This window comes from Globicephala melas, chromosome 11, assembly GCF_963455315.2.
Source record: "Globicephala melas chromosome 11, mGloMel1.2, whole genome shotgun sequence".
Taxonomy (NCBI): Eukaryota; Metazoa; Chordata; class Mammalia; order Artiodactyla; family Delphinidae; genus Globicephala; species Globicephala melas.
Genome location: NC_083324.2, coordinates 66,842,907 through 66,870,551, shown reverse-complemented (window position 1 = coordinate 66,870,551; position 27,645 = coordinate 66,842,907). Strand labels below are relative to the sequence as shown.

The window sequence follows — 27,645 nt, the reverse complement described above, 5'->3', positions numbered from 1 at the left end:
TGTCTCAGCTCCAGCTTTCAGGGCTTTCACCACACCACAACCAAAATACTGTTTCACTTGTAAAAGGAAATAAAAACTCAGAAGTTACAATGTATTGGAAAGGTTTCTAACAGAATATGCTGTCAACTCTCAGAGCATAAAAAAGATGACCAAAGTGTCCTAATTCCTCCTAAGAAATGCAAAGTGACCTAACATCAGTCAAGTTCCTCTGAAAGGTTATAAAAATCAAACTCCTTGAGTATACCCAAGTGATGCACTGATTCTTTAAACCAAAGAAAACCCTCTGGTCTGGAAGGTTAGATACCAGGAAGCAGTCATCTCCGGAAAGTAGTATTTAAAAAGGAAGTGAGGCCTTTTTCACAATGGGTTTGCCGCCAGGACACAGGTGTCATGAAAACCACCACTAAACCTAAGCAAAAATGGGAAAGGAGAAGACCCACATCAACATCGTTGTCATTGGACACGTAGATTCGGGGAAGTCTACCACTACTGGCCATCTGATCTACAAATGTGGTGGGATCGACAAGAGAACCACTGATAAGTTCGAGAAAGAGTCTGCCAAGATGGGAAAGGGCTCCTTCAAGTATGCCTGGGTCTTGGACAAACTGAAAGCTGAAAGCAAGTGTGGTATCACCACTGATATCTCCCTATGGAAATTCGAGACCAGCAAGTACTATGTGAACATCATTGATGCCCCAGGACACAGAGATTTCATCAAAAACATGATTACAGGTACATCCCAGGCTGACTGTGCTGTCCTGATTGTTGCTGCTGGTGGTGGTGAATCTAAAGCAGGTATTTCCAACAATGGGCAGACCCGTGAGCATGCCCTTCTGGCCTACACTCTGGGTCTGAAACTATTGTTAACAAAATGGATTCCACTGAGCCACCCTACAGCCAGAAGAGATATGAGGAAACTGTTAAGGAAGTCAGCACCTATATTAAGAAAATTGGCTACAACCCCAACACAGTAGCATTTGTGCCAATTTCTGGCTGGAATGGTGACAACATGCTGGAGCCAAGCGCTAACATGCTGTGGTTCAAGGGATGGAAAGTCACCCGTAAAGATGGCAATGCCAGTGGAACCACAATGCTTGAAACTCTGGATTGCATCCCGCCACCAACTGGCCCAACTGACAAGCCCTTGCCTTTGCCCCTCCAGAACGTCTACAAAATTGGTGGTACTGGCACTGTCCCTGTGGGTCGAGTGGAGACTGGTGTTCTCAAACCTGGCATGGTGCTCACCTTTGCCCCAGTCAACGTGACAACTGAAGTGAAGTCTGCTGAAATGCACCATGAATCTTTGAGTGAAGCCCTTCGTGGGGACAATGTGGGCTTCAACGCCAAGAACGTGTCTGTCAAAGATGTTCATCGTGGCAATGCAGTTGGTGACAGCAAAAATGACCCACCGACAGAAGCAGCTGGCTTCCCAGCTCAGGTGATTATCAGGCCAAATCAGTGGCGGATATGCACCTGTGCTGGATTATCACACAGCTCACATTGCTTGCAAGTTTGCTGAGCTGAAGGAGAAGACTGATTGTCGTTCTGGGAAAAAGTTGGAAGATGGCCCCAAATTCTTGAAATCTGGTGATGCTGCCATCATTGATATGGTTCCTGGCAAACCCATGTCTGTTGAGAGCTTCTCTGACTATCCTCCTCTGGGCCATTTTGCTGTTCGTGACATGAGACAGACGGTTGCTGTGGGTGTCATCAAAGCAGTGGACAAGAAGGCAGCTGGAGGTGGCAAGGTCACCAAGTCTGCCCAGAAAGCTCAGAAAGCTAAATGAATATTATTCCCAATACCTGCCACCCCAGTCTTAATCAGTGGTGGAAGAACGGTCTCAGAACTGTTTGTCTCAATTGGCCGTTTAAGTTTAATAGCAAAAGACTGGTTAATGATAACAATGCATCGTAAAACCTTCAGAAGGAAAGGAGAATGTTTTGTGAACCATTTGTTTTGTGCGTGGCAGTTTTATTAGTTTTTAAAATCAGTACTTTTTAATGGAAACAACTTGACCAAAACTCTGTCACAGAATTTGAGACCCATTAAAAAAGTTTAATGAGAAAAATTTAAAAAAGGAAGTAAGAAACAACTTTCATTTTATGCTATATACAACTCTGACTTGCTTAAAATAAGCATGTAATACTTTTACATTTTTAAAAAGATACTTCCTTTGAAAAAAACCAAACCATTGTAGTCCTAACAACTTTTAAATGCCTTTTTGGTGCACTAAGATGATGGCAAATGCCATTCTTAGCTATGCTTTCACAGAATGAAAGATGGTATCAGCCCCCAAATAGATACCTATTTTTAACAATGAGTAGACCCTGGGCTCTAACTTATTTCTCTTTCTCATCCTACCAGCCACATTCTCCTGCACAGTATGGCACTTCCAGTTAACACAGTGCCCAGCAAAGGGAGGAGGACTGTGAAAGTGGAAACTGCTTTGACTTCCTTCTTTTAAGCTTTGACGGGTACTAGGTAAAAGGAGAACAGTTTCAGAACTTCCCCCATGCCTCCAGCAACTCTGTGCTAGGCCTCCTTGCAAACCATTTCACATGGTGTTCTCCTCTTGAGGCCTCTGCCTTACTCCCAAACCCCAAAAAATTAGCAACACGGCTGAATGCATATGAAAAAGATTGGCAAAAAGTCAAATCAGAAAGATGAGGGGCTGAAAAAAAAGGAGAATAGTTTCTCCCCTGAATATATTTAAGTTTTCATAAACTATTCATATCTCTAACCTATTCTCTTTAGACCAATTCCTTGCTCCTAAGAAATTCCATCAGGAAACAGATAAAGGAAAGATGAAATTCAGAACATTTTGCTCTGCTTCTGGTTATTAATGTCAAGTAAAGAACCAAAGTGGAAAGTAAATAACCACAAGAAAAGTTACAAGTTTTTGAAATTATCACAGGTTTTGTTAGGTTCTTCTCTGACGTATCATTAAGCATTGAGGACTCACTGTTAGCTATAAGCACTTGCAAGGGCCCTTCCCAACCCTCAGTTTATCAGCAGACTCCCTAAAAGGATAGAAACAAAGGTTCAGCAAGTTCCAACTACCAATATTTCTTCCAAAACATCATTTATTAGAGTCTTATGATCTCAAACTCAAGTTATTCCACTTACTAAACCCTAATATTCCAATTTAGTTTCTCTCAGAGGAAAATACACAATACACAAATCAAGATAAAATATGAACTGATAAATGAGTTCTATAAAAACTTGATAAACAAAGAATAATGTAAGTACGGTTTAGCAAATTTAGATGTTAAAAAAAAGATGAGTCAAAAATGACCAAAGGGGGCTTCCCTGGTGGTGCAGTGGTTGAGAATCTGCCTGCTCATGCAGGGGACACGGGTTCGAGTCCTGGTCTGGGAGGATCCCACATGCCGCGGAGCAACTAGGCCCGTGAGCCACAACTACTGAGCCTGCGCGTCTGGAGCCTGTGCTCCGCAACAAGAGAGGCCGTGATAGTGAGAGGCCCGCGCACTGCGATGAAGAGTGCCCCCTGCTTGACACAACTAGAGAAAGCCCTCGCACAGAAACGAAGACCCAACACAGCAAAAATAAAATTAATTAATTAATAAGCTCCTACCCCCAACATCTTCTTTAAAAAAAAAAAAGAAATGACCAAAGGATCACCCATGCTAAATACATTAATAATACAGGGCAACTTGGAGAGCAAGAGATTGAGGAGAGGGAATCATGTAGCGTTATTTTTAAAGCAGTATAACGCGTGCGAAGTTAAGAGATAATCTTTTTTTTTTTTCCCCCAGTACGCAGGCCTCTCACTGTTGTGGCCTCTCCCGTTGCGGAGCACAGGCTCCGGACGCGCAGGCTCAGCAGCCATGGCTCACAGGCCCAGCCGCTCCGCGGCATGTGGGATCTTCCCGGTCTGGGGCATGAACCCGTGTCCCCTGCATGAGCAGGTGGACTCTCAACCACTGCGCCACCAGGGAAGCCCTAAGAGATAATCTTATTACACCCAGCATTAGTTAGACATCTATTAACTTTGGGGATATGTTCCAATCCGTTTTGTTTTTTTTTTAAGAAACTACAAGGATCCACACTGATAGTAGAAAAATTATCAGAGCTTTGTGTTAAAGAAACATGGGATGTCTGATCCAGAGAAGAAAAGGAAAAAAGGTCTCGTTTACCAAAGATTGTTGGATATATTAAAGGTTTTTTTAATGAGAAAAATGCCAAGTAAGTGCAAAACAGGCTCAAATGTCAAGTCATTAGGCAAACACGGTCTCTGAACAAGAATACAGTGGACCACAAAGTTCCCAAAACAAAACTCTCATATTAGCTCTCAGTGTTGCCTTTGGCTTCAGGGAGACAGGCAGGATTTTACAAAATTGGACAAGTGAGGACAGGCACACTTTTGTTTAAAAAGCAAATCACCTTAATAGTCAGCAGACAGTGGGATAAAGGCACTAAGATTTTAAAAAAATCATCCCCTAGTAGAAATCAACACATAATGGATCAGATGGTTTTGCAACTGGGGTGCGCAAAGGGCTAGGGTATCTCACAAACCGTACCTAAAATCAAACCAAGGCAACTAGAAAAAACAAGGCTGGAATACAAAGTTACCTAAGAAAATTACAATCAATTCTAGCCCATTTCCTGATGTCAGGTAAGAATGCTTGGTGATAAGTGACTTTTGTAGTTATAATTTAAAAAGCAAATTAGCGTATCTATAAACAGGAGAACAGAGAAACAAAATAGTGGTATATTCACACAATAGAAACTATTAAAGAGTACACAATAAAAAGGAACAAACTACTGATATACCCAAGACTAATGAATATCAAAACATTACACTGAGTCAAGGAAGCCTTATAAAGAGTACATACCATGTGATTCCATTTACATGACTTCCAAATCAGGCAAAACTGATCTACAGTAGGAAAAAAATTTTTCCCAGGGAGGGAAGAACAGGGAGCAGAATGACTGGAAAGAAACATGAAGGAACTTTTCACAGTGAGAGTACAATATAATATGGTATATACAGTATGATGTATATCTTGATAGAGGTTTGGGTTACACAGATAAGTACATGTGTCAAAACTCATTAAACAGTATACTTAAGATTTTTCTGTTTTCCACTCTAAACTGTACTTCAAATTTTTAAAAAAGTTAATAATATGCACATTGAAATATTTGGGGGTAAATGTACCGATGTCTGCAATTTACTTCGAAAATAAAAAAATAAGATAGCAGAGTAGAAAGCAAATAAAGCAAAATATTACAGAATCTAGGTGGTAAACAGGTATACAATTTGTGTACAATTCTTTCAATTTTTGTTTTTCATGATAAATACAATTATTTCATGATAAAATGTTAGGCAAAAAAAGAAAATTTGATATTAGAAAAAGTCTCTTTCCATTAAGCTATTACTCAAAGAATTAAGGCTCATTTGGAGCCTGGGACTATCATTACCCACCTTCATTACTGGAGTAAAATATTTACTCAAAACCATCCAGTTCCCTCTGTGCTAATTCTTCTATCACCCAACAAACTTCTAACCAATTACTGTTCCTCAAGTACCCTGAATTCACAAAAGGGATGCTCTGGACTGAGGCAAACATATAAAAGCATTATAGTCAGAGATGAAGTACAGCCTAAAAAGCTTTTAATCAATTGGTTCCGTGCTTTATTAATGTAATTAATCTTCCTCTTATCTCTGGTTTTTCTAACCAACTGGTCTCTTATGAGTCTGGTTAGCATAATTACCTCCCCAAAAGTCTTAGGAAACCTTCAATATAAGTTTCTAGTTTGGGAAGCAAAGGACCAGGCCACAGACAGCAATGTCTCAAAAACAGACACCAAGATTTTTCTGTTGGCGCAGTGGTTAAGAATCCGCCTGCCAATACAGGGGACAGGGGCTCGATCCCTGGTCCAGGAAGATCCCACGTGCCGCAGAGCAACTAAGCCTGTGTGCCACAACTACTCAGCCTGTGCTCTAGAGCCCGCGAGCCACAACTACTGAGCCCGTGTGCTACAACTACTGAAGCCCACACACCTAGAGCCCATGCTCCACAACAAGAGAAGCCACCACAATGAGAAGCTTGCGCACCTCAATGAAGAGTAGCCTGCACTTGCCACAACTAAAGAAAGCCCATGCGCAGCAACAAAGACCCAATGCAGCCAAAAATAAATTGATTAATTTTTTTTAAAGTAAGTGTAAATTTGTAATTTAAAGGAAAAAAAAAAGCAACACCAACCTTGTGAAGGTAACCATGCCTGAAGCAGCCAGCTGGTTTTCTCACCTGTAAAATTCTGATATCTGTCTTGCCCAAAACAGGCTTGTGAGGATAACTAAGATAACATACATGAAAGCATTTTAAAAATAAAGTTCTACACAAGTGTTATATATTATTATGATTCCATGATGCTACTAACAACCTCTCAAAACCACCTGTGCTGCTGGACAAATAAGGAAAGAATTATTTAAACAGATCATTACCATAAAGGAATAAGGTCACTTAAGAGAACTTTCCAGTACAAACACCTGACCCACAGTGATTAGTGTTGACTCACAGATATCTCTATGAGTCAAGAACTACTATCCCCCATTTACAACAGGTCTTTTTGTCTCACCCACATTCAAGTACACAAAGTAATAGGGGAGACAGACACTGTTGAGTTTAATGGCTTACTGGCATTATTCTGGGAGTGCTACTAAATACCTCTTGCAAATCCAATGTTCACAACACTACTACACAATTAAAAAGGCCCTAATTCAAGCAGTTATCACCAAGTAAATTATCTTGTCCATTTCAAACAGATTCCCCCATGAAGATCAGCAGCAGCACCTAAGGCTTTATATCACGACCGACCTCATCGTGGTTTTGAAAATAAATTTCTCCTAATCCCTATAGCTACTCAACAGATTCAGCATAACTTTAAGATCATTCATTTCAGGCTATCATCAAAAAGTCTACAAACAATACATGCTGCAGAGGATGTGGAGAAAAGGGAACCCTCGTGTTGGTGGGAATGTAAATTGGTGTAGCCACTGTGGAAAACAGTACGGAGGTTCCTTAAAAAACTAAAAGTAGGGACCTCCCTGGTGGCACAGTGTTATGAATCCACCTACCAGTGCAGGGGACATGGGTTCGAGCCCTGGTCCGGGAAGATCCCACATGCCACAGAGCAACTGAACCCGGGTGCCACAACTACTGAGGCTGCATTCTAGAGCCTGAGAGCCACAACTACTGAAGCCCATGCACCTAGAGACCATGCTCCGCAACAGAAGCTACCGCAATGAGAAGCCCGCGCACCGCAACAAAAAGCAGCCCCCGCTTACTGCAACTAGAGGAAGCCCACGCACAGCAACAATGACCCAATGCAGCCAAAAATAAATTAATTAAAATAAATTTTACAAAATAAAATAAAAGTTCAACTACCATATGATCCAGCAATTCCAATTCTCGCTATACAGTGGGAAAAAATGAAAACTTTAATTCGAAAAAATCCATGCACCCCAATGTTCATAGCAGCACTATTTATAGCTCCCAAGACATGGAAGCAACCCAAGTGCCCATCAACAGAAGACTGGCTTAAGAAGATGTGATATATATATACCTATATATATATTATATATATATATAAACTATATATGTATATATGTAACGGAACATTACTCAGCCATAAAAAAATATTGCCATTTACAGCAACATAAATGAACCTAGAGAATAAGTCAGAGAAAGACAAATAAATATATCATTTATATGTGGAATCTAAAAAATAATACAAATGAATCAATATACATAACAGAACCAGACTCACAGACAGAAAACAAACCTACGTTACCAAGGGGAGGCGGGGGAAGGACAAATTAGGAATATGGGATTAACAGATATTTTATACTTAAAATAGATAACCAATAAGGATTTACTATATAGCACAGGGAATTATACCCAATACCTTATAATAACCCATAATGAACATAATCTGCAAAATAAACAAAAAAAGATTATTCATTCAAATGGGAAATAGTACCATACTTGAAGACAGGGTCATCTGCAGAAAACTGAGACATACTTAAGAATACAATTTCTCTCCCTCTCAAAAAAAAGAAAAATTCTCTCCCTCTCTTTTTTTTAAAGTAGTGATTGAAGATGAAAAAATAAACTTTCTTCTAAAAATTTTAGTTTAAGCCTAAAATTCTAAGCTCAAAGTTTATAATCACCACATACCCTGTGGACAAAAGAAACAAAAAGAAAAAGGGGCTGATTAAAGTTTATCCCAAGGCCTTCATCATTCACTATTTACTGATTAGTTATAAGGTGCTCAGCACCATTATAAATTACAAAAGATACAAAAATGTATCCTTTATACAACGTTATAAAAACAGAAATCTGGTAAGAGGCAGGAAATGCATACTAATTCCCTTGACCAATTTTTCCAAGGGTCAACAAAGGCTCTTCTTTGTCCCACAAGCAATTCAACTGTACAAAAAAAATAAAAAATAAAGATGAAAATATTTAAACACTTGCTCTTCAACACAGCAATGACCTACCTAAAACAAGAATTAACAAACTGTGGACATAAGTTACCTTTCATATCAGAATCTGAATACAAAATACCATTTAAAGCTCTTTTTTGATTCAGCAGGGCTCCCACAAAACACACATTTAAAAGCCAAGCCCAGACAAAATCCTTGTAACATTTGGGAGGGAAAGTCTAAATTTCAAATGTTTAAATGGAAGAAAAGATGGCATGCTATATGTGAATAGAATGTGACAAATATTAAATGCAGTCCAGCTACTTGCATTTAACCTTCTATGTAAAGGAATTACCACTACTCTTACCAAGTAGTTTAGAGTGGGAGTGCAGCATAGTGAGAGGAATACAAGCTCTGAGGAGTCAGGCCACTGATTTGCTATGCAAAATCTTAGAAAACTGACTAAGCTTCAATTTCCTTGTTTGTAAAACAGGAAACCACTATTTCACAACCACACAATTCCTATGAGGATTAGGAAAATAATACATATAAAGTGACAGTCATCCTGTAAATGGCAGCAACTGTTACTGCTTCCAGTATTAATGTATATTTGAGCTAACACCTTAAAAAAAAAAAAAAGACTGAAAAAGAAATTAGAAAATACTCTGAGATGAAAACAATATACCAAAATTTACAGGATGCAGTTAAGGGAGTGCTTAGAGGGAAATTTATACCTGTCTATGCCTATATCAAAGAAGAAGAAAGATCTCAAATCAAACTAATCTTCCACCTTAAAACATGAGAAAAAGAGCAAATTAAATGTAAAGAAAGCAGAAGAAATGAAATAATAAAGCTGAACAGAAAGTAATGCTATAAAAAAGAGAAAAACTATAAAGTAAGTGAAATTAAAAGTTGGTTCTTTGGGCTTCCCTGGTGGCGCAGTGGTTGAGACTCCGCCTACCAATGCAGAGGACACAGGTTTGTGCCCCAGTCCGGGAAGATCCCACATGCCGCGGAGCAGCTGGGCCCGTGAGCCATGGCCGCTGAGCCTGCGCGTCCGGAGCCTGTGCTCCGCAACGGGAGAGGCCACAACAGTGAGAGGCCCGCGTACCGCAAAAAAAAAAAAAAAAAAAAAGTTGGTTCTTTGAAAACAATCAACAAAACTGACGAACTTGTAGCTGGACTGACCAAGAAAAAACAGAGAGAAGACCCAAATTATTAAACTCAGGAATGAAAGACAGGACATCACAACCAATGCTACAGATAATTAAAAAGATATAAGGGAAGATGATTTTGATGAAAAGGATAAATTTCTAAAAAACACAAAGTACTAAAACTCACGAGAAACATTAGAAAATCTGAATAGACCTACAAGTAGGGAGATGGAATTGGTAATTTTAAAACTTTCCACAAAGAAAAGCCCAAGCACAGATGGATTCACTGATGAATTTTAACAAATATTTAAAGAAGAATGAATACCAATTCTTCACACTCTTCCCAAAAAATGGAAGAGGGAACACATCCCAATTCATTCTATGAATTACCCTGATACCAAAACCAAATTCATTCTATGTATTACCCTGATACCAAAACCAGACAAAGATATCACAACAAAACAAAACTAGAAATCAAAATATCATATAGTCACAAAAATCCTCAGTAAAATACTAGCAAACCAAATCCAACAACAAATAAAAAGGATCATACACTAAGACCAAACAGGATTTATCCCAGGAATGCAAGGTTGGTTTAGCATCAGAAAATTAACCAAACTAATAGATCATGTAGTGAAAGATTAAAGGACAAAAAACCACATTACAGTCTGAATTATACACAGAAAAAGCATTTGACCAAATCCAATACCCCTTCATGAAAATAAAGAAATAAATAAACTCAACAAACTAAGGATACAAAGGAACTTCTTCATCCTGATGAAAGGGATTTACAAAAAAGCTAAAATCATCACCACTGCTAACGTCATTACTTAATGGTGCAAGACTGAAAGCTTCCCCCATAAGATCCAGAACAAGACAAGGATGTCTGCTTTCATCATTTCTATTTAACCTTGTATTACAAAGATTGGGGGAAAAAAAGAAGTAAAACTATCCCTATTTGCAGATGACATGATCTCGTATATAGAAACATCCTAAGGAATTCACTAAAAAATTACTGGAGCTAAGAAGTTCAGCAAGTTTGCAGGATACAAGAATACACAAAAATCAATTGTATTTCTATATGCTATCACCGCACAATCTGAAACTGAGTATCAAAACAAATAAAATAGGTATACATTTAACAAAGGAGTGCAAGCCTTCTACACTGAAAACTATAAAACATTGTTAAAAGAAATTGAAGACATAGGACTTCCCAGGTGGTCCAGTGGTTAAGACTCTGCCTTCCAATGGAGGGAGCATGGGTTCAATCCCTGGTCAGGGAACTAAGATCCCACATGACATGTGGTGAGGCCAAAAAAAAAAGTAAAAGAAATTGAAGACACAGATAAATGAAAAGATATCCCAACATTCAAGTGTAGGAAGACTAAATACTGTTAACATGGCAACAGTCCCCAAATTAACCTAAGAGATGCAATGCAATCCCTTATCAAATTCCTAGCTGGTTTTGCAGAAACTGACAAGCTCATCCTAAAATTCATATGGAAATGCAAAGGACCCAAAATACGCAAATCAATCTTGATAAAGAAGAACGAAGTTGGAGGAATCACACTTTCTGATTTCAAAACTTACTAGAAAATAAGTATTCAAGACAGTGGGATATAGGCATCAATGGAATAAAACTGTGAGTCCACAAGTAAACTTTTACATTTATGGTTAACTGATTTTTGACAAGGGTGCCAAGACAATTCAATGGGGAAAGAATAGTTTTTTCAACAAATTGTGTGGGGGCAATCAGATTACCCACATGCAAAAGAATAAAGGAGGAACCCTGTCTCACACTATATACAGAAATTAACTCAAAATGGATCAACAATTTAAACAGCTAAGACTTCAAAACATAATTTTAATGATACAACATAGTTGTAAATCTTCATGATCTTGGATCAGGCAACATTTTCTTAGATATGACATCAAAAACACAAGCAACCAAAAAAAAGAAGATGAATTGGACTTCATGAGAATTAAAAACTTCTGCACCTAAAAGGACACTATCTCAAAAAAAGTGAAAAACCACCTACAGAATGGGAGAAAGTATATGTAAATCATATATCTGATAAGGGACTAGTAACCAAAATATATACCAATAAAAAAAGGTTTATAACTCAACAATAAAAGCACATAACCCAATTTAAAAATGGACAAAGGACTGAACAAGCATTTCTCCAAGGAAGATATACAAATGGCCAAGAGGCATATGAAAAGATGTTCAACATCATTAGTCATTAGCAAAAGCAAATCGAAACCACAATGAGATGCTACTTCATACCCACTACGATGGCTGTAATCAAAAAGATGGGCAAGGATATGGAGACACTGGAACCCTCATACGTTGCTGGTGGAAATATAAAATGGTGCAGCCACTCTGGAAAACAATATGGCAGTTACTCAAAAAGTTAAACATCGAATTACCGTATCACCCAGCTTCCCCTCCTAGGTATATATCCAAGAGAGTTGAAAACAGGTGTTCAAACAAAAACTTGTACACAAATGTTCATGGCATTATTCATACTAGCCAAAAAGTGATAACAACCCACAATGTCCATCAACTGATGAGTGGATAAACAAAATGTGGTATACCGGGACTTCCCTGGTGGTGCAGTGGTTGGGAATCCGCCTGCCAATGCAGGGGACACGGGTTCGAGTCCTGGTCCAGGAAGATCCCACATGCCGTTGGGCAGCTAAGCCCGTGCGCCACAACTACTGAGCCTGCGCTCTGGAGCCCACGAGCCACAACTACAGAGCCCGCAGGCCACAACTACTGAGGTCTGCACGCCTAGAGCCCGCCCACCACAACGAAGAGTAGCCTCCGCTCTCCACAACTAGAGAAAGCCCACGCACAGCAACGAAGACCCAACGCAGCCAAAAACAAATAAATTAATTAATAAAAAAAAAAATGTGGTACACCCATACAAAGGAATATTATTCAACCGTAAAAAGAAATGAAGTACTAATACATGCTACAACACAGATGAACCTTAAAACCATTCTACTAAGTGAAAGGCGGCAGACACAAAACGCCACATATTTTATGATTCCATTTATATAAAATGTTCAGAACTGGCAAATCAATAAAAACAGAGAGTTAGATTTGTGACTGCCAGAGGGAAAGAGCAATGGGGAGTAACTGCTAATGGGTACATGATTTCTTTTTGAGGTAAAAATTTTCTGGAGCTTGATGGTGGTGACAGCTGCACAACTTTCTGAATATACTAAAAATCACTAAATTGTACACTTTTAAAGGATGAATTTTAAGGTATGTGAATTGTACTTTCTATGTTCAATAATGTAATATTAAGGCCATATTCAAAAATTTTCAATCTCTTAACTAGAAAATGATAATCCCAAGGTTTTAGCTGAAACAAATAGCAGCAGCAGCACTTCAAACATGCATGAAATTCTGAGCCAGGAGATCAAGTACAACCTTTCTAATCTTTCTGGGTTAAAATACTGCAAGTTGTCCTTGTCTGCAGATCCAGCCAATGCCCTGGACCTTCTTGTCAGTCTCCATGTTGTAAAGCAGCAGGGAGTCAAAACAGCTTCAGGCTGGGTATTCCAAAATCCAGCAACAGCAAGTTGCCAATACACTTATGAGACTATTAAACCAAAACCATATAATTTTAAACAAATTTAAAGTTTATCTTTGTGTATTTAACCATTAACACATATTTAACATTAACGTATTTACCATTAACACAAAAGTATACAATTGTACTTTAATAAGAGCTCATCTAAAAATTCAAATGATCCAACTGTCCTTGATCACAGAATTCAAATGCTGAAATGCTTAAAATTCCTTAAAGTCATAACATAGCAGTCACATAGCTAAATAAACGGAAGACTTTATAGAACATAACATGCAGCAAAATAATATTTTCACAATACCTGAAAAATGCAGTTTGACCTTAACTCTCAATCACACTACGTATGGACTAATATGTACTCTCTTCTGTGTCATACTGACACACAACCATAATAATGAGTAAAACAGTACAAATCAGTATCGGCCAAGAAGTGTGTGCCCTCATATTACTTCAGATCTCACTTAATTTTTCCTAAATATATACTGAACTTTATTTTTAAGAAACAAATTTTACTACCTCCCACATGATCAGTTTCTTTCTATGCCATCCCAACCTATGGGCAGGAGGTAGGGGGGAATAGAGAGAATATATCTATCTATTGTCTTCAGCAACATAGATGCACTTCAAAAATATAACATGCAATTGGAAAGACTTCAGAAAAGACATCTAAATATTCATAGGGATGGAAGTGCAGACTAAACAGACTTCTTTCTAGAAAACCCAAAGCTGAGAAAGGAGGATTAAATCTATAAAATTAAGTAAAATATCAAGACAAATGAGGTGAGTGCAATCTTGTCCACCAGAAACTAAAGGACCTAAGAACAAGGTACCTCTTAAAATCTAAGATGTTGGAAGTTCAAGCTTTGGTTTTTTTAGAAATATAACCTAGAGTAGGAACCAAGATGGTGGAGTAGAAGGACGTGCTCTCACTCCCACTTGCAAGAACACCACAATCACAACTAGCTGCTGGAAAATCATGTACAGGAAGACACTGAAACTCACCAAAAAAGATACCCCACATCCAAAGAAAAATGAGAAGCCACAATGAGACGGTAGGAGGGGTGCAATCACAGTAAAATCAAATCCCATAACTGCTGAGTGGGTGACTCACAACACTTATACCACAGAAGTCCACCCACTGGAGTGAAGGTTCGGAGCCCCATGTCAGGTTCCCAACCTGGGGATTCGGCAATGAGACGAGGAATTCCTAAAGAATCAGATTTTGAAGGCTAGTGGGATTTGACTGCAGGACTTCGACAGAACTCGGGGAAACAGAGACTCCACTCCTGGAGGGCAAACACAAAGTAGTGTGCGCATCAGGAACCATGGGAAGGAGCATGACCCCAGGGGAGACTGAACCACACCTACCTGCTAGTGTTGGAGGGTCTCCTGCAGAGGCGTCGGGAGGGAGGGGGCGGGGTTGTAGCTCACCGTGGGGACAAGGACACTGGCGGCAGAAGTTCTGGGAAGTACTCCTTGGCGTGAGCCCTCCCAGAGTCCGCCATTAGCCCCACCAAAGAGCCCAAGTAGGCTCCAGTGTTGGGTTGCCTCAGGTCAAACAACCAACAGGGAGGGAACCCAACCCCACCCATCAGCAGGGAAGAGGATTAAAGTTTTACTGAGCTGGCCCACCAGAGAAACAGCCAGCACTACCCACCACCAGTCCCTCCCATCAGGGAACTTGCACAAGCCTCTTAGATAGCCTCATCCACCAGAGAGCAGACAGCAGAAGCAAGAAGAACTACAATTGTGCAGCCTGCTGAACAAAAACCACATTCACATAAAGACAGACAAGATGAAAAGACAGAGAGGGCTATGTACCAGATGAAGGAACAAGATAAAACCCAGAAAAACAACTAAATGAAGTGGAGATAGACAATCTTCCAGAAAAAGAATTCAGAATAATGATAGTGAAAAGATGCAGGACCTCGGAAAAAGAATGGAGGCAAAGATCGAGAAGATGCAAAAATATATTTAACAAACACCTAGGAGAATTAAAGAACAAACAAACAGAGATGAACAATACAATAACTGAAATGAAAACTACACTAGAAGGAATCCATAGCAGAAAAACTGAGGCAAAAAGCAGATAAGTGACCTGGAAGACAGAATGGTGGAATTCACTGCTGCAGAACAGAATAAAGAAAAAAGAATGAAAACAAATGAAGACAGCCTAAGAGACCTCTGGGAAAACATTAAACACAACATTCGCATTACAGGGGTCCCAGAAGGAGAAGAGAGAAAGAAAGGACCCAAGAAAATACTTGAAGAGATTCTTGAAGTCGAGAACTTCCCTAACATGGGAGAGGAAATAGCCACTCAAGTCCAGGAAGCACAGAGAGTCCCATACAGGATAAACACAAGGAGAAACATGCCGAGACACACAGTAATCAAACTGGCAAAAATTAAAGACAAAGAAAAATTACTGAAAGCAGCAAGGGAAAAACGACAAATAACTTACAAGGGAACTCCCATAAGGTTAACAGCTGATTTCTCAGCAGAAACTCTATAAGCCAGAAGGGAGTGGCATGATATACTTAAAATGATGAAAGGAAAGAACCTACAACCAAGATTACTCTATCCAGCAAGGATCTCATTCAGATTCCATGGAGAAATCAAAAGCTTTACAGACAAACAAAAGCTAAGAGAATTCAGCACCACCAAACCAGCTCTACAACAAATACTAAAGGAACTTCTCTAAGTGGGAAACACAAGAGAAGAAAAGGACCTACAAAAACAAACCCAAAACAATTCAGAAAATGGTCATAGGAACATACATATCAATAATTACCTTAAACGTGAATAGATTAAATGCCTCAAGCAAAAGACAGAGACTGGCTGAATGGATACAAAAACAAGACCCATCTACATGCTGTCTACAAGAGACCCATTTCAGACCTAGGGACACATACGGACTGAAAGCAAGGGAATGGAAAAAGATATTCCATGCCAATGGAAATCAAAAGAAAGCTAGAGTAGCAACACTCATATCAGATAAAACAGACTTTAAAATAAAGAATGTTACAAGCGACAAAGGAAGGACACTACATAATGATCAAGGGATCAATCCAAGAAAAAGATATAACAATTATAAATATATATGCACCCAACACAGGAGCACCTCAATACGTAAGGCAACTGCTAACAAGTATAAAAGAGGAAATTGACAGTAACACAATAATAGTGGCGGGGGGGGGGGCTTCCCTGGTGGAGCAGTGGTTGAGAGTCCGCCTGCCGATGCAGGGGACACGGGTTCGTGCCCTGGTCCGGGAAGCTCCAACGTGCCACGGAGCGGCTGGGCCCCTGAGCCATGGCCGCTGAGCCTCCGCATCAGAGCCTGTGCTCCGCAATGGGAGAGGCCACAACAGTGAGAGGCCCACATACCACAAAAAATAAAATAAAAAGAAATAAAAAAGAAAATTACAGACCAATATCACTGATGAATATAGATGCAAAAATCCTCAACAAAATACTAGCAAACAGAATCCAACAACACATTAAAAGGATCATACACCATGATCAAGTGGGATTTATCCCAGGGATGCAAGGAATCTTCAATATACGGAAATCAATCAATGTTAAACACCATATTAACAAACTGAAGAAGAAGAACCATATGATCATCTCAACAGATGCAGAAAAAGCTTTTGACAAAATTCAACACCCATTTATGATAAAAACTCTCCAGAAAGTGGGCATAGAGGGAACCTACCTCAACATAACAAAGGCCATATATGACAAACCCACAGCAAACATCATTCTCAACGGTGAAAAACTGAAAGCATTTCCTCTAAGATGAGGAACAAGACAAAGATGTCCACTCTCACCACTATCATTCAACATAGTTTTGGAAGTCCTACCATCGCAATCAGAGAAGAAAAAGAAAAAAAAAGGAATACATATTGGAAAAAGAAGAAGTAAAACTGTCACTGTTTGCAGATGACATGATACTATACATACAGAATCCTAAAGATGCCACCAGAAAACTACTAGAGCTAATCAATGAATTTGGTAAAGCAGTAGGATACAAAATTAATGCACAGAAATCTCTTGCATTCCTATACACTAATGATGAAAAATCTGAAAGAGAAATTAAGGAAACACTCCCATTTACCACTGCAACAAAAAGAATAAAATACCTAGGAATAAACCTACCTAAGGAGACAAAAGATCTGTATGCAGAAAACTATAAGACACTGTTGAAAGAAATTGAAGATGATACCAACAGATGGAGATACACCATTTTCTTGGATTGGAAGAATCAATATTGTGAAAATGACTATACTATCCAAAGCGATCTACAGATTCAATGCAATCCCTATCAAATTACCAATGGCATTTTTTACAGAACTAGAACAGGAAATGTTAAAATTTGTACGGAGACACAAAAGACCCCGAGTAGCCAAAACAGTCTTGAGGGAAAAAAACAGAGCTGGAGGAATCAGACTCCCTGACTTCAGACAATACTACAAAGCTACAGTAATCAAGACAATAAGGTACTGGCACAAAAACAGAAATACAGATCAATGGAACGGGACAGAAAGCCCAGAGATAAACCCATGCACCTAAGATCAACTAATCTATGACAAAGGAGGCAAGGATATACAATGGAGAAAAGACAGTCTCTTCAATAAGTCATGCTGGGAAAACTGGACAGCTATATGTAAAAGAATGAAATTAGAACACTCCCTAACACCATACACAAAAATAAACTCAAAATGGATTAGAGACTTAAATATAAGACTGGGCACTATAAAACTCTTAGAGGAAAACATAGGAAGAACATTCTTTGACATAAATCACAGCAAGATCTTTTTTGATTCACCTCCTAGAGTAATGGAAATAAAACCAAAAATAAACAAATGGGACCTAATGAAACTTAAAAGCTTTTGCACAGCAAAGGAAACCATAAACAAGACGAAAAGACAATCCTCAGAATGGGAGAAAATATTTGCAAATGGATCAACGAACAAAGGATTAATCTCCGAAATACATAAACAGCTCATGCAGCTCAATATTAAAAAAACAACTCAATGTAAAAATGGGCAGAAGACCTAAATAGACATTTCTCCCAAGAGGACATACAGATGCCCAAGAGGCACATGAAAAGCTGCTCAACATCACTAATTGTTAAAGAAATGCAAATCAAAACTACAATGAGGTATCACCTCACACTGGTTAGAATGGGCAGCATCAGAAAATCTACAAACAAATGCTGGAGAGGATGTGGAGAAAAGGGAACCCTCTTGCACTGTTGGTGGGAATGTAAACTGATACAGTCACTATGAAGAACAGTATGGAGGTTCCTTAAAAAACTAAAAATTGAATTACCATATGACCCAGCAATCCCACTACTGGGCATATACCCAGAGAAAACCATAATTCAAAAAGACACATGCACCACAATGTTCATTGCAACACTGTTTACAATAGCCAGGCCATGGAAGCAACCTAAATGCCCATCAACAGACGAATGCATAAAGAAGATGTGGTACATGTATACAATGGAATATTACTCAGCCATAAAAAGGAATGAAATTGGGTCATTTGTAGAGACGTGGATGCATCTAGAGACTGTCATACAGAGTGAAGTCAGTCAGAAAGAGAAAAACAAATATCGTATATTAACGCATATATGTGGAACCTAGAAAATGGCAGAGATGAACCGGTTTGCAGAACAGAAATTGAGACACAGAAGTAGAGAAAATACGTATGGACACCAAGGGGGGAAAGCGGCAGCGGGGTGAGAGTGGTGGTGTGATGAATTGGGAGATTGGGATTGACATGTATACACTGATGTGTATAAAATGGATGACTAATACAAACCTGCTGTATAAAAAAAAATAAATTAAATTTTTTAAAAAATAGACAATGTCATGGGGTAAGGAAGTTAATTATCTAAAGTTCAGCATAGCTTTAATTTCTTTTCTTCCAAGTAAAATTCTATTTTATTTATTTCAAAATGTTATTATAGTATGTTAATTTTTGTTCTATCTAACCTTTTATCTGCAAATAAATAGTCTATGTCTAGAATAAAGCTAATAAAAATTTTAATTTAATTTAAAAAATAATAAAAGATACAAAAAAGCAACAATAAACAAGTGGGACTACATCAAATTAAAAGGCTTCTTCTGCACAGCAAAGGAAACCTTTAACAAAATGAAAAGGCAGGGCTTCCCTGGTGGCACAGTGGTTGAAAGTCTGCCTGCCGATGCAGGGGACACGGGTTCGTTCCCCGGTCCAGAAAGCCGTGGAGCGGCTGGGCCCGTGAGCCATGGCCGCTGAGCCTGCGTGTCCGGAGCCTGTGCTCTGCAACGGGAGAGGCCACAACAGTGTGAGGCCCGCATACCACAAAAAAATAAAAAATTTAAAAAATGACAAGGCAATCTACAAATGGGAGAAAATATCTGCAAATCATATATCTGATAAGGGGTTAACATTCAAAATATATAGAGAACTGATAACTCACTATCAAAAAAACAATCCAATTAAAAATGGGCAGATCTGAACATTTTTCCAAAGAAAACATACAGATGGCCAACAGGTACATAAAAAGATGCTCCACATCACTAATCATCAGGGAAATGCAACTCAAAACCACGATGAGATATCACTGCACACCATTAAGAACTGCTATTTTATCACAAAGACAAGAAATATCAAATGTTGGCAAGGACATGGAGAAAAGGGAACCCTTGCGCACTGTTGGTGGGAATGTAAATTGGTGTAGCTGCTATGGAAAACAGCATGGAGGTTCCTCAAAATATTAAAAAATTGATCTACCATATGATCCAGAAGAGAATGAAAACACTAATTCAGAAAGATATATGCACTCCATGTTCACTGCAACATTATTTACAATAGCCAAGCCACAGAAACAACCTAGATGTCCATCAATGGAGGAATGAACAAAGAAAACGTGGGGTGTACATATATGTATATATATACACACACATATATACATACAATGAAATATTATTTGGCCATTAAAAAGAATGTAATCCTGCCACTTGCAACAACATGGATGGACCTTGAGGGCATTAGGCTAAGTGAAAATAAGTCAGAGAGATAAAGACAAATGGTATATGATCTTACTTTTATGTGGAATCTTTAGGGAAAGAAAGGTCGCATATAGAAAACAGATTGGTGGTTGGTGGTGGCAGGAGGTGGGGGGGTGAAATGAGTGAGGAGGTCAAAAGGTGCAAACTTCCAGTTATAAAATGAATGTCATGGGACTGTATTGTACAGCATGGTGACTACAGTTAATAATACTGTATTACATATTTGAAAGTTGCTCAGAGAGTAGACCTTAAAAGTTCTCATCACAAGGAAAAAGAAATTTTTTTTTTTAAAGTTGCTTGGCAAAGTTCTTCAGAATTTCACCTATTTTTATTTTTTGGCTGCATTGGGTCTTCATTGCTGCACACGGGCTTTCTCTAGTTGCGGCTAGCGGAGGCTACTCTTCATTGTGGTGCATGGGCTTCTCACTGCTGTGGCTTCTCTTGTTGCGGAGCACAGGCTCTAGGTGCCCAGGCTTCAGTAGTTGTGGCACACGGGCACATTAGTTGTGGCTTGCGGGCTCTAGAGCACAGGCTCAGTAGTTGTGGTGCACAGGCTTAGCTGCTCCACAGCATGGTATCTTCCCGAACCAGAGATAGAACTTGTGTCCCCTGCAATGGCAGGCAGATTCTTAACCAATGCACCACCAGGGAAGTCCTGAAAAAAATTTTTGTAACTACGTATGGTGATGGATGTTAACTAGATGTTTTGTGGTGATCATTCTGCAATACCTACAAATATCAACTCATTACGTTGTACACCTGAAACTAATATAATATGATGTATCAACTATACCTCAATTTAAAAATACAATTCAAGTACACTGACATGCTATCTAATTCATCAAAATGTACACTCAACCGTTCTAAAACTAATCATCTCTTTCCCACAACATGCTCATCATCTTCCAGATGGAATCACTTCAACTTAAGAACTTCCAAAGTATAAACCTTCTTCTACCAAACCAAACTTCACACACCAGTGACAGATGGCATTAGTGCCTGCTTCTACAGTTTCACGATGGACTTAGAAATAAATGGATTCACAAACAACCTTTCAAAAGCTCACTAGTGTGTAGGCAGAACTTATATACCCACCATATGTGACTGACCATCTTTCACCCAGTTGCCCATGTCAGAAATCTTGCTGCCTCTCTTTTCCTTTCCACCCCCCAACCCCATCCCCCATCCAGTCTGTCTCTGCTCTTACGCTCAAGCCCTCCTCTGCAGTCCCCACTGTCCCAGTGCTATGGAGTGAAATGTTTGTGCTCCCCCACCGGAATTCACATGTTGAATCCTAATGCCCAGTGTGATGGTATCTGGAGGTGAGGCCTTTGGGAAGCAATTAGATCGTGAGGGCTCTGCTTAGATCATGGGATTAGTACTGTTATAAAAGAGGCTAGAGAGAGGTCTCTCATCCCTTCCACCATGTAAGGTTACAATGAGAAGACAGCATCAATGAGGAAGCTGGCTCTCCTCAGACACCAAAGCCGCCGGAGCCACGATCTTGGACTTCCAGCCTCCAGAACTGCGAGAAACAAATTTCTGTTGTTTATAAGCCACCAGTCTATGGTATTTTGTTGTTACAGCCCCAACGGACTAAACTACCCAGGTTTCAGCCTCCATTCATTCTCAGCTCTCCTACTACAGCATTCACTCAGGGTTGCTTTATCTAGGGTTCACAGACTCTCTAATCCACATATAGAAATGCATTTAGATCTAACTGGTTTCCTTTGTAATCCTAAGTAATTTATTCTATGCATTGTCCTGAAAAGGGGGCTGCAGTCTTCACCAGACTGCCAAAGACATCCACGGCCCAAAAAGGTTTATGGGCTCTAACTGGACTCTGCTTCCATGCTTATATCCTCCAACTCTCCTCCACACTGCTGCCAAGGTAAAGTTTTTGAAATATAAATATCATCTGTCATCCATACTTAAATCCTTAAATGGTACCAACTGCTTCCAGGTAAAATCTTAACTCAACCATCCAACAATCAAGTAGGTTCATGACTGGCCCCTGCTCATCCCCCCAGCTTCATCTTGCCTCCCGCCACAAATGCAGCTAACATCCTGAGTTGAATCTGCAATTCTCTGAATTCAGCAAGCTTTCTCACTCCTCTCTGCCTTTGCATAAGCCGTTCCCCCTGCTTGGAAAGCCCTTCCTCACCACCTCCACATGGTTAACTCCTGCTCATCGTTTACTCCCAGCTTAAGCACCATCTCCCCAGAGAGCCCTCCTGGCCATCCTCCACTCCCAGTCTCAGTAAGATGCCCGGTCAGTGCTCTCACAGTACTCTGTGATGATCTCCCATAGCACTTTCCTCATGGTGTTTTGTCCATTTACTGTCTGCCATCCCTTCCACCCTGTGAGCTTTCTTAAGGCAGAAGCTAAAACAGTATAACATGCCTAGCAGAGCTCAAGACACACAACAGAATGCTTAACAAATGCTTGCTGAACAAGGGATAGGCTCTGGAAAATAGCCAAACCAGCCAAAGTCCAGTCAGAAACCTCATCAACTAATGAGGTGGCACTGGTCTGGAGATTACCATAAATGCAAATTGCCAGTTGAGGCAAGAAAGTTCTGCATCTATTAATCTGCCACCAATGCTCCTTCATTCAAGGCTGGGAAGTCAGCCCTTAATAAATTTAATTACCCTGGTCAGGCACTGTGTCAAGGGGCTTGACAGGCATTAGAGCTCACTAAACCTCAAAACAACTCTAGTATATTCTTTTTTAAAGAAAAAGACGCAAAGAGGTAAACTGCCCAAAATCAAGCAGAAAGTTATAAAGTTTTCAACCCAGGTCTTTGATTTCAAAGCCCATTGCCTAGCCACTGAGCTCAGCTGCTTTTCTGGAGATGAGATATCAGCATGCCCTGCATCTTTGGAGGCATTCTGGAAGAGCCTAGGCTGGATGAGAGGGGGCCCTTCATCAGCCTCACAGCAAATAAGAAAGGTCTTATTCCTCCAACAAACACTACGCACTACTATTAAATTCTTTAAAATTTAATGTAAACTCCCCTAAATGTATTCATTGAAAAATCTTTTAAATGGGAAGGGCTTGTGAGAGTTTTCTCCCCCAAGAACAGCAAGTAAAGGAGGAAATGAGCAAAACTTTGTTGAACTCTCCACACCAGGCTTAGAGGTTGAAAAGGGAGATGAAAAATATCAATATACCCCAAGGAATGGAGTTGGTTGTGGCAATACCAATAAAGGAAAGAAGGCAGAGTCTCCATGGTCTGCTGCAGAGACACCACGAAGCACCATCCTTTAACTGGCTGAGAAGGCTTAGCAGAAGAAACAGCCCATGGGCTTCTAACAGATGGAAGACTAATTTTGCTGAAAGCTGCTGCCACTTCCACTAAACTTTAGTTTGGAATGTGCACCACAGCTCTCATCCTATGATCTTCAGCACTTCCGTGTAAGACCTCTGGGGGCTCACACCCAACACTTCAAGAAAAAAACAGAATGTTTTCTTTAATCTCACCCACACCACCTGTTCACATTAGTTTCTCGAGCCCTTACAGATGTGGTCACCTCTCGTATTTTGACTAGAAGTTGGTGATCACAAAGCATCTTCATTCCTAATTACCACCACTCCACATTTCCCCATCCTCATCCTCCTTGCACCCCAGTTTCCCCCTTGACCACCTTGTGTGTCCTTACTCTTCCAACTCACCTCCAAATCAGGTGTCAGATACTGTCCAGTGACTTTTCTGCATCCCAAATTTCAACACAAAACCAACAAAGTCCATTCTTCCTGTCCCTAACTCCAACCAAAAACACATACAATGTAAGTATCTAATTTATCTACAATGAAAACTATTCAGGTAAACCTAGGGGCCTTTCAACTATGGGATTATAAATATCTAGTCACCAGACAGCTTAAAACCAAGAAGAAGAAAATGCAGCCTTTAGGGACACATACTTCCACAGATAAGATTTTACTGTGACTATCATTTTCTAAATTAATCCATACTGGTATTATTGAGATTATAAACCCCCAAAGAGACTCTTAGTATACATCATGTAACACTCCACACTTCTACTCAAGACTGTATCTTTATCACTTGTTACAGCAACTGTTCCATGATTAGATCCTGCCCCACATTCAGTGAAGAAAAAGATTAGCTTTACAAATAAAATGCATAGTTTAAACACATCTTGAAAGTGCTTCAGTACTGGGGGTGGGGGGGATGACATGAACAACAGGTAAAGCTAATTAACCGTGATATATACACAGAAACAGGGAATACAGGTCTCAGAGAATACATGATTATGTCCCCCTAATCAACAAAAGAATAAAACAAAAGTTCCTCTAAGCAAGGATTTTTGTGGATCAACATGCAAAAACACACCTTTATTTTTAAAGGTGAGTACCACAGCTCTGTGTTATGTTAAAAGGGAAAGGCAAGCTAGATAAAACTGTATAGGGTCATACACCGTGAAGATTTTGTATATACACGCATAGTTTCATATGCAAACACAAAGACTTGAAAAACCTGGTTTTCTGAATTTCAGTGGCATCTGAAGAAAAGGAAGAATACCATCCATCCATCCCCAGGACAGAAAACAAGCAATCATAAATCTAGAAACAACATACACTGAAATACACCACACTCTCTCCCACCTCCAGTTTATTATTTCTTGCTGGTTAATACACACCTGGACAGTTAAGAATGACTGTATTATTCAATCTATTTTGTGTCTCATTCATTATGTTGAAAAAAAATTCTTTCAGGAGAGAACTTTCCCAGCACATCTATCTATATAAAGCACTCTAAAAAGGGCTGAAATTGAAAAACAATGACCTGAAATAGGCAGAGACTCTGAAAGCATGGACATGATCAGCAAAGCCCCCCACCCAATCTATGTTCTCCAAATTCCTGCCCCACTTTTCCCATTAGGTACCCATTAGCTAGAGAAAACTTCACACACCCTGTTCAGGAATGCTACCAGCACAACCATGTAAGAAAACCAAATGACTGCAGGAAGAGTATTTGCGATACTTTGAATAATGAGAATACTTCTCCTTCCAGGAAGTGTGGCTAAGAGTGTGATTATTCATATAAATGCACTTCAACTTAGCTGTGTGTAAGAGTCCAAGAGGTAGATAAGACACGAACAACTGTTACTCCATGTCATTCCACTTTAGCAGAAAGAAATGAGAAAAGGCACTCCCCAGAAGGTCCCAAGTGCAACACCACCAACCTAACTCTTTACCAGGACATTAATGAGGCAGCAATGAGGCTAAATAAAGCCTGTCCACAAACTAGAAACACAAAATGCTGTGGTGTGGTCTGCCCTCATCCCCACTTCTCCCCCAACCAGAGTGGTCACAGCTGCAATCCATGATCTTTCCCAGGACATTCTTCTGCCCTAACACAAAACTGCACCTGTCTATAATACAGGACATTTGGTACAGTTGAATGAACAAACGCAGTTAGCTAGCACTACATCTTCTTCCTACTGCATTCTTCCTTCCTGCAGCAGTGAACAGCTGCAGCCACAACTTCAGATGTCAGGCACTGTTTGCAGCTCTGTCCCCTGGCCTCAAGGATGACATAGCATTTTCATTCATCTTGTTCCATTCCCTCAGTCTGATACATCACAGGTCAGTTTGGTTTTGCCCACTGCTGCTGGATATTCCAACATACTCCACCTTCCCCTGTACAGAGGGACTTGAATTTACCAGAAAATCCAATGCATTTATCCTTAATCATATATCAAAAGCTGTCATATGAGATTTACATTTGTGAATCTACAAAAGTCATAGTCCAAGGTGAATACCTTCAAAACTTCTCTCACTAAAGAGAAAAAAAAAAAGATTCTGTATTAGTCCAACATCTCCTGTATAGGCCTCTGAGGTTGCCAGTTTAATAGACTTAAGAAAGGGGCAAAGATGACTGACCCAAAAGCTAACATGAAAAAAAAAGTTCAAATTACAGACTAACGTGTACTGAAATTTTAGTTCCCAAAACTGATCAAAGGAGCACTTTCCAGTAATCTGAATTAACAATAGGACTGCTTCCCCCTTTGGAAATAAAATATGTTGGAGGTGAGAAAAAAAACAACAACAATAACACAGAGCTAAATCAAACGCCCCACATTTTCAGAATATGAGAGAAAACAGGGATCTAGAGAACTCACAAGAAAACAGGCTTGCATGTCAACTGTTTCTTAATAAAACTAGACAAAAAGCAAAAAAAAAATAGGCTTGAAAATCCTGGCTGCCTATCAGATCAACATTCTAGAAGAGCACTGTCCAACAGAACATTTTGGGAGGATGAAGTGTTCTATATCTGTGTTCCCCAACGAGGTAGCCACCAGCTACTGAGATACAGAGTACTTAAAATATAGCTAGTGTAACTCAAAACTGAATTTTTAATTTTATTTAATTTTAATTAGTATGAATTTAAACTACTACATGTAGCTAGTGGCTACCATACTGGACAGAACAATTCTAGAATGCAGTCTTAGATTCTGGTTATTAAAAACTTCAAATAAAGCTGCTTAACCTCCCTTCTGCATTGAACACACATAGGAAATTTCTTCCTTATATCTAAATATCTCATTCAGCAACATAACTTTGTTACACAGGGACCCAGCCCAAAGCAGGATCAGCCTGTTTCTCAAAGCCCCTACCAGAACCGAGAGACATCAGTGTCATCCACCCAGTTGGAATGAAGGCCCTCTTTTGCAAACCACTCTGACACAAAGTCCCACAACAAGCCTGAATCTGGACTGTTTTGTTTTGTTTTTTTTGCGGTACGCGGGCCTCTCACTGTTGTGGCCTCTCCCGTTGCGGAGCACAGGCTCCAGACGCGCAGGCTCAGCGGCCATGGCTCACAGGCCTAGCCGCTCCGCAGCATGTGGGATCTCCCCGGACCGGGGCACGAACCCATGTCCCCTGCATCGGCAGGTGGACTCTCAACCACTGCGCCACCAGGGAAGCCCTGGACAGTTTTTTAAGTGTTTTTTTAAGTGTATGATTAAAATTATACAAGTTTTTGAGTTGTGACTGGTCAAATTCCTACATGTAGCTTTGATCAGATACTGAACTTAACCTTTCTTCAAAAGAAAAAAGAACTTTTAACCTCAATCTTGATCTATAATTATTGTGGTAGTGCAAAACTTTGCATCAGTTTGCACAGACGCACCTCCGTATGACCTAATAAAAAACTCCAAATTATATTAGTTCTCACCATCTTCATACTCTGCCCTCAATAAGTAATATTTAATACACTAGGGTTTCATTTCAAAAAACTTTATTCAAAGAATTCTTGGCCCTCTGATTTTTCCAGCTAGAAAAAAGTTAACTTGTAAAAATTAATGTTAACTTTAATACTATTAAAGACTATGAAGAGATTTTTAGTCA

At 39.6% G+C, this 27,645-nt stretch overlaps 1 protein-coding gene and 1 pseudogene across 2 annotated transcripts in view; one reads left to right on the top strand and one right to left on the bottom strand.

Moving 5' to 3' along the window:
• ZFAND3 (zinc finger AN1-type containing 3) overlaps positions 1-27,645 on the bottom strand; it is a 337,867-nt gene that overhangs the window by 303,908 nt on the left and 6,314 nt on the right. The window lies entirely within an intron of this gene.
• LOC115860740 (elongation factor 1-alpha 1 pseudogene) lies at positions 390-1,962 on the top strand (annotated as a pseudogene).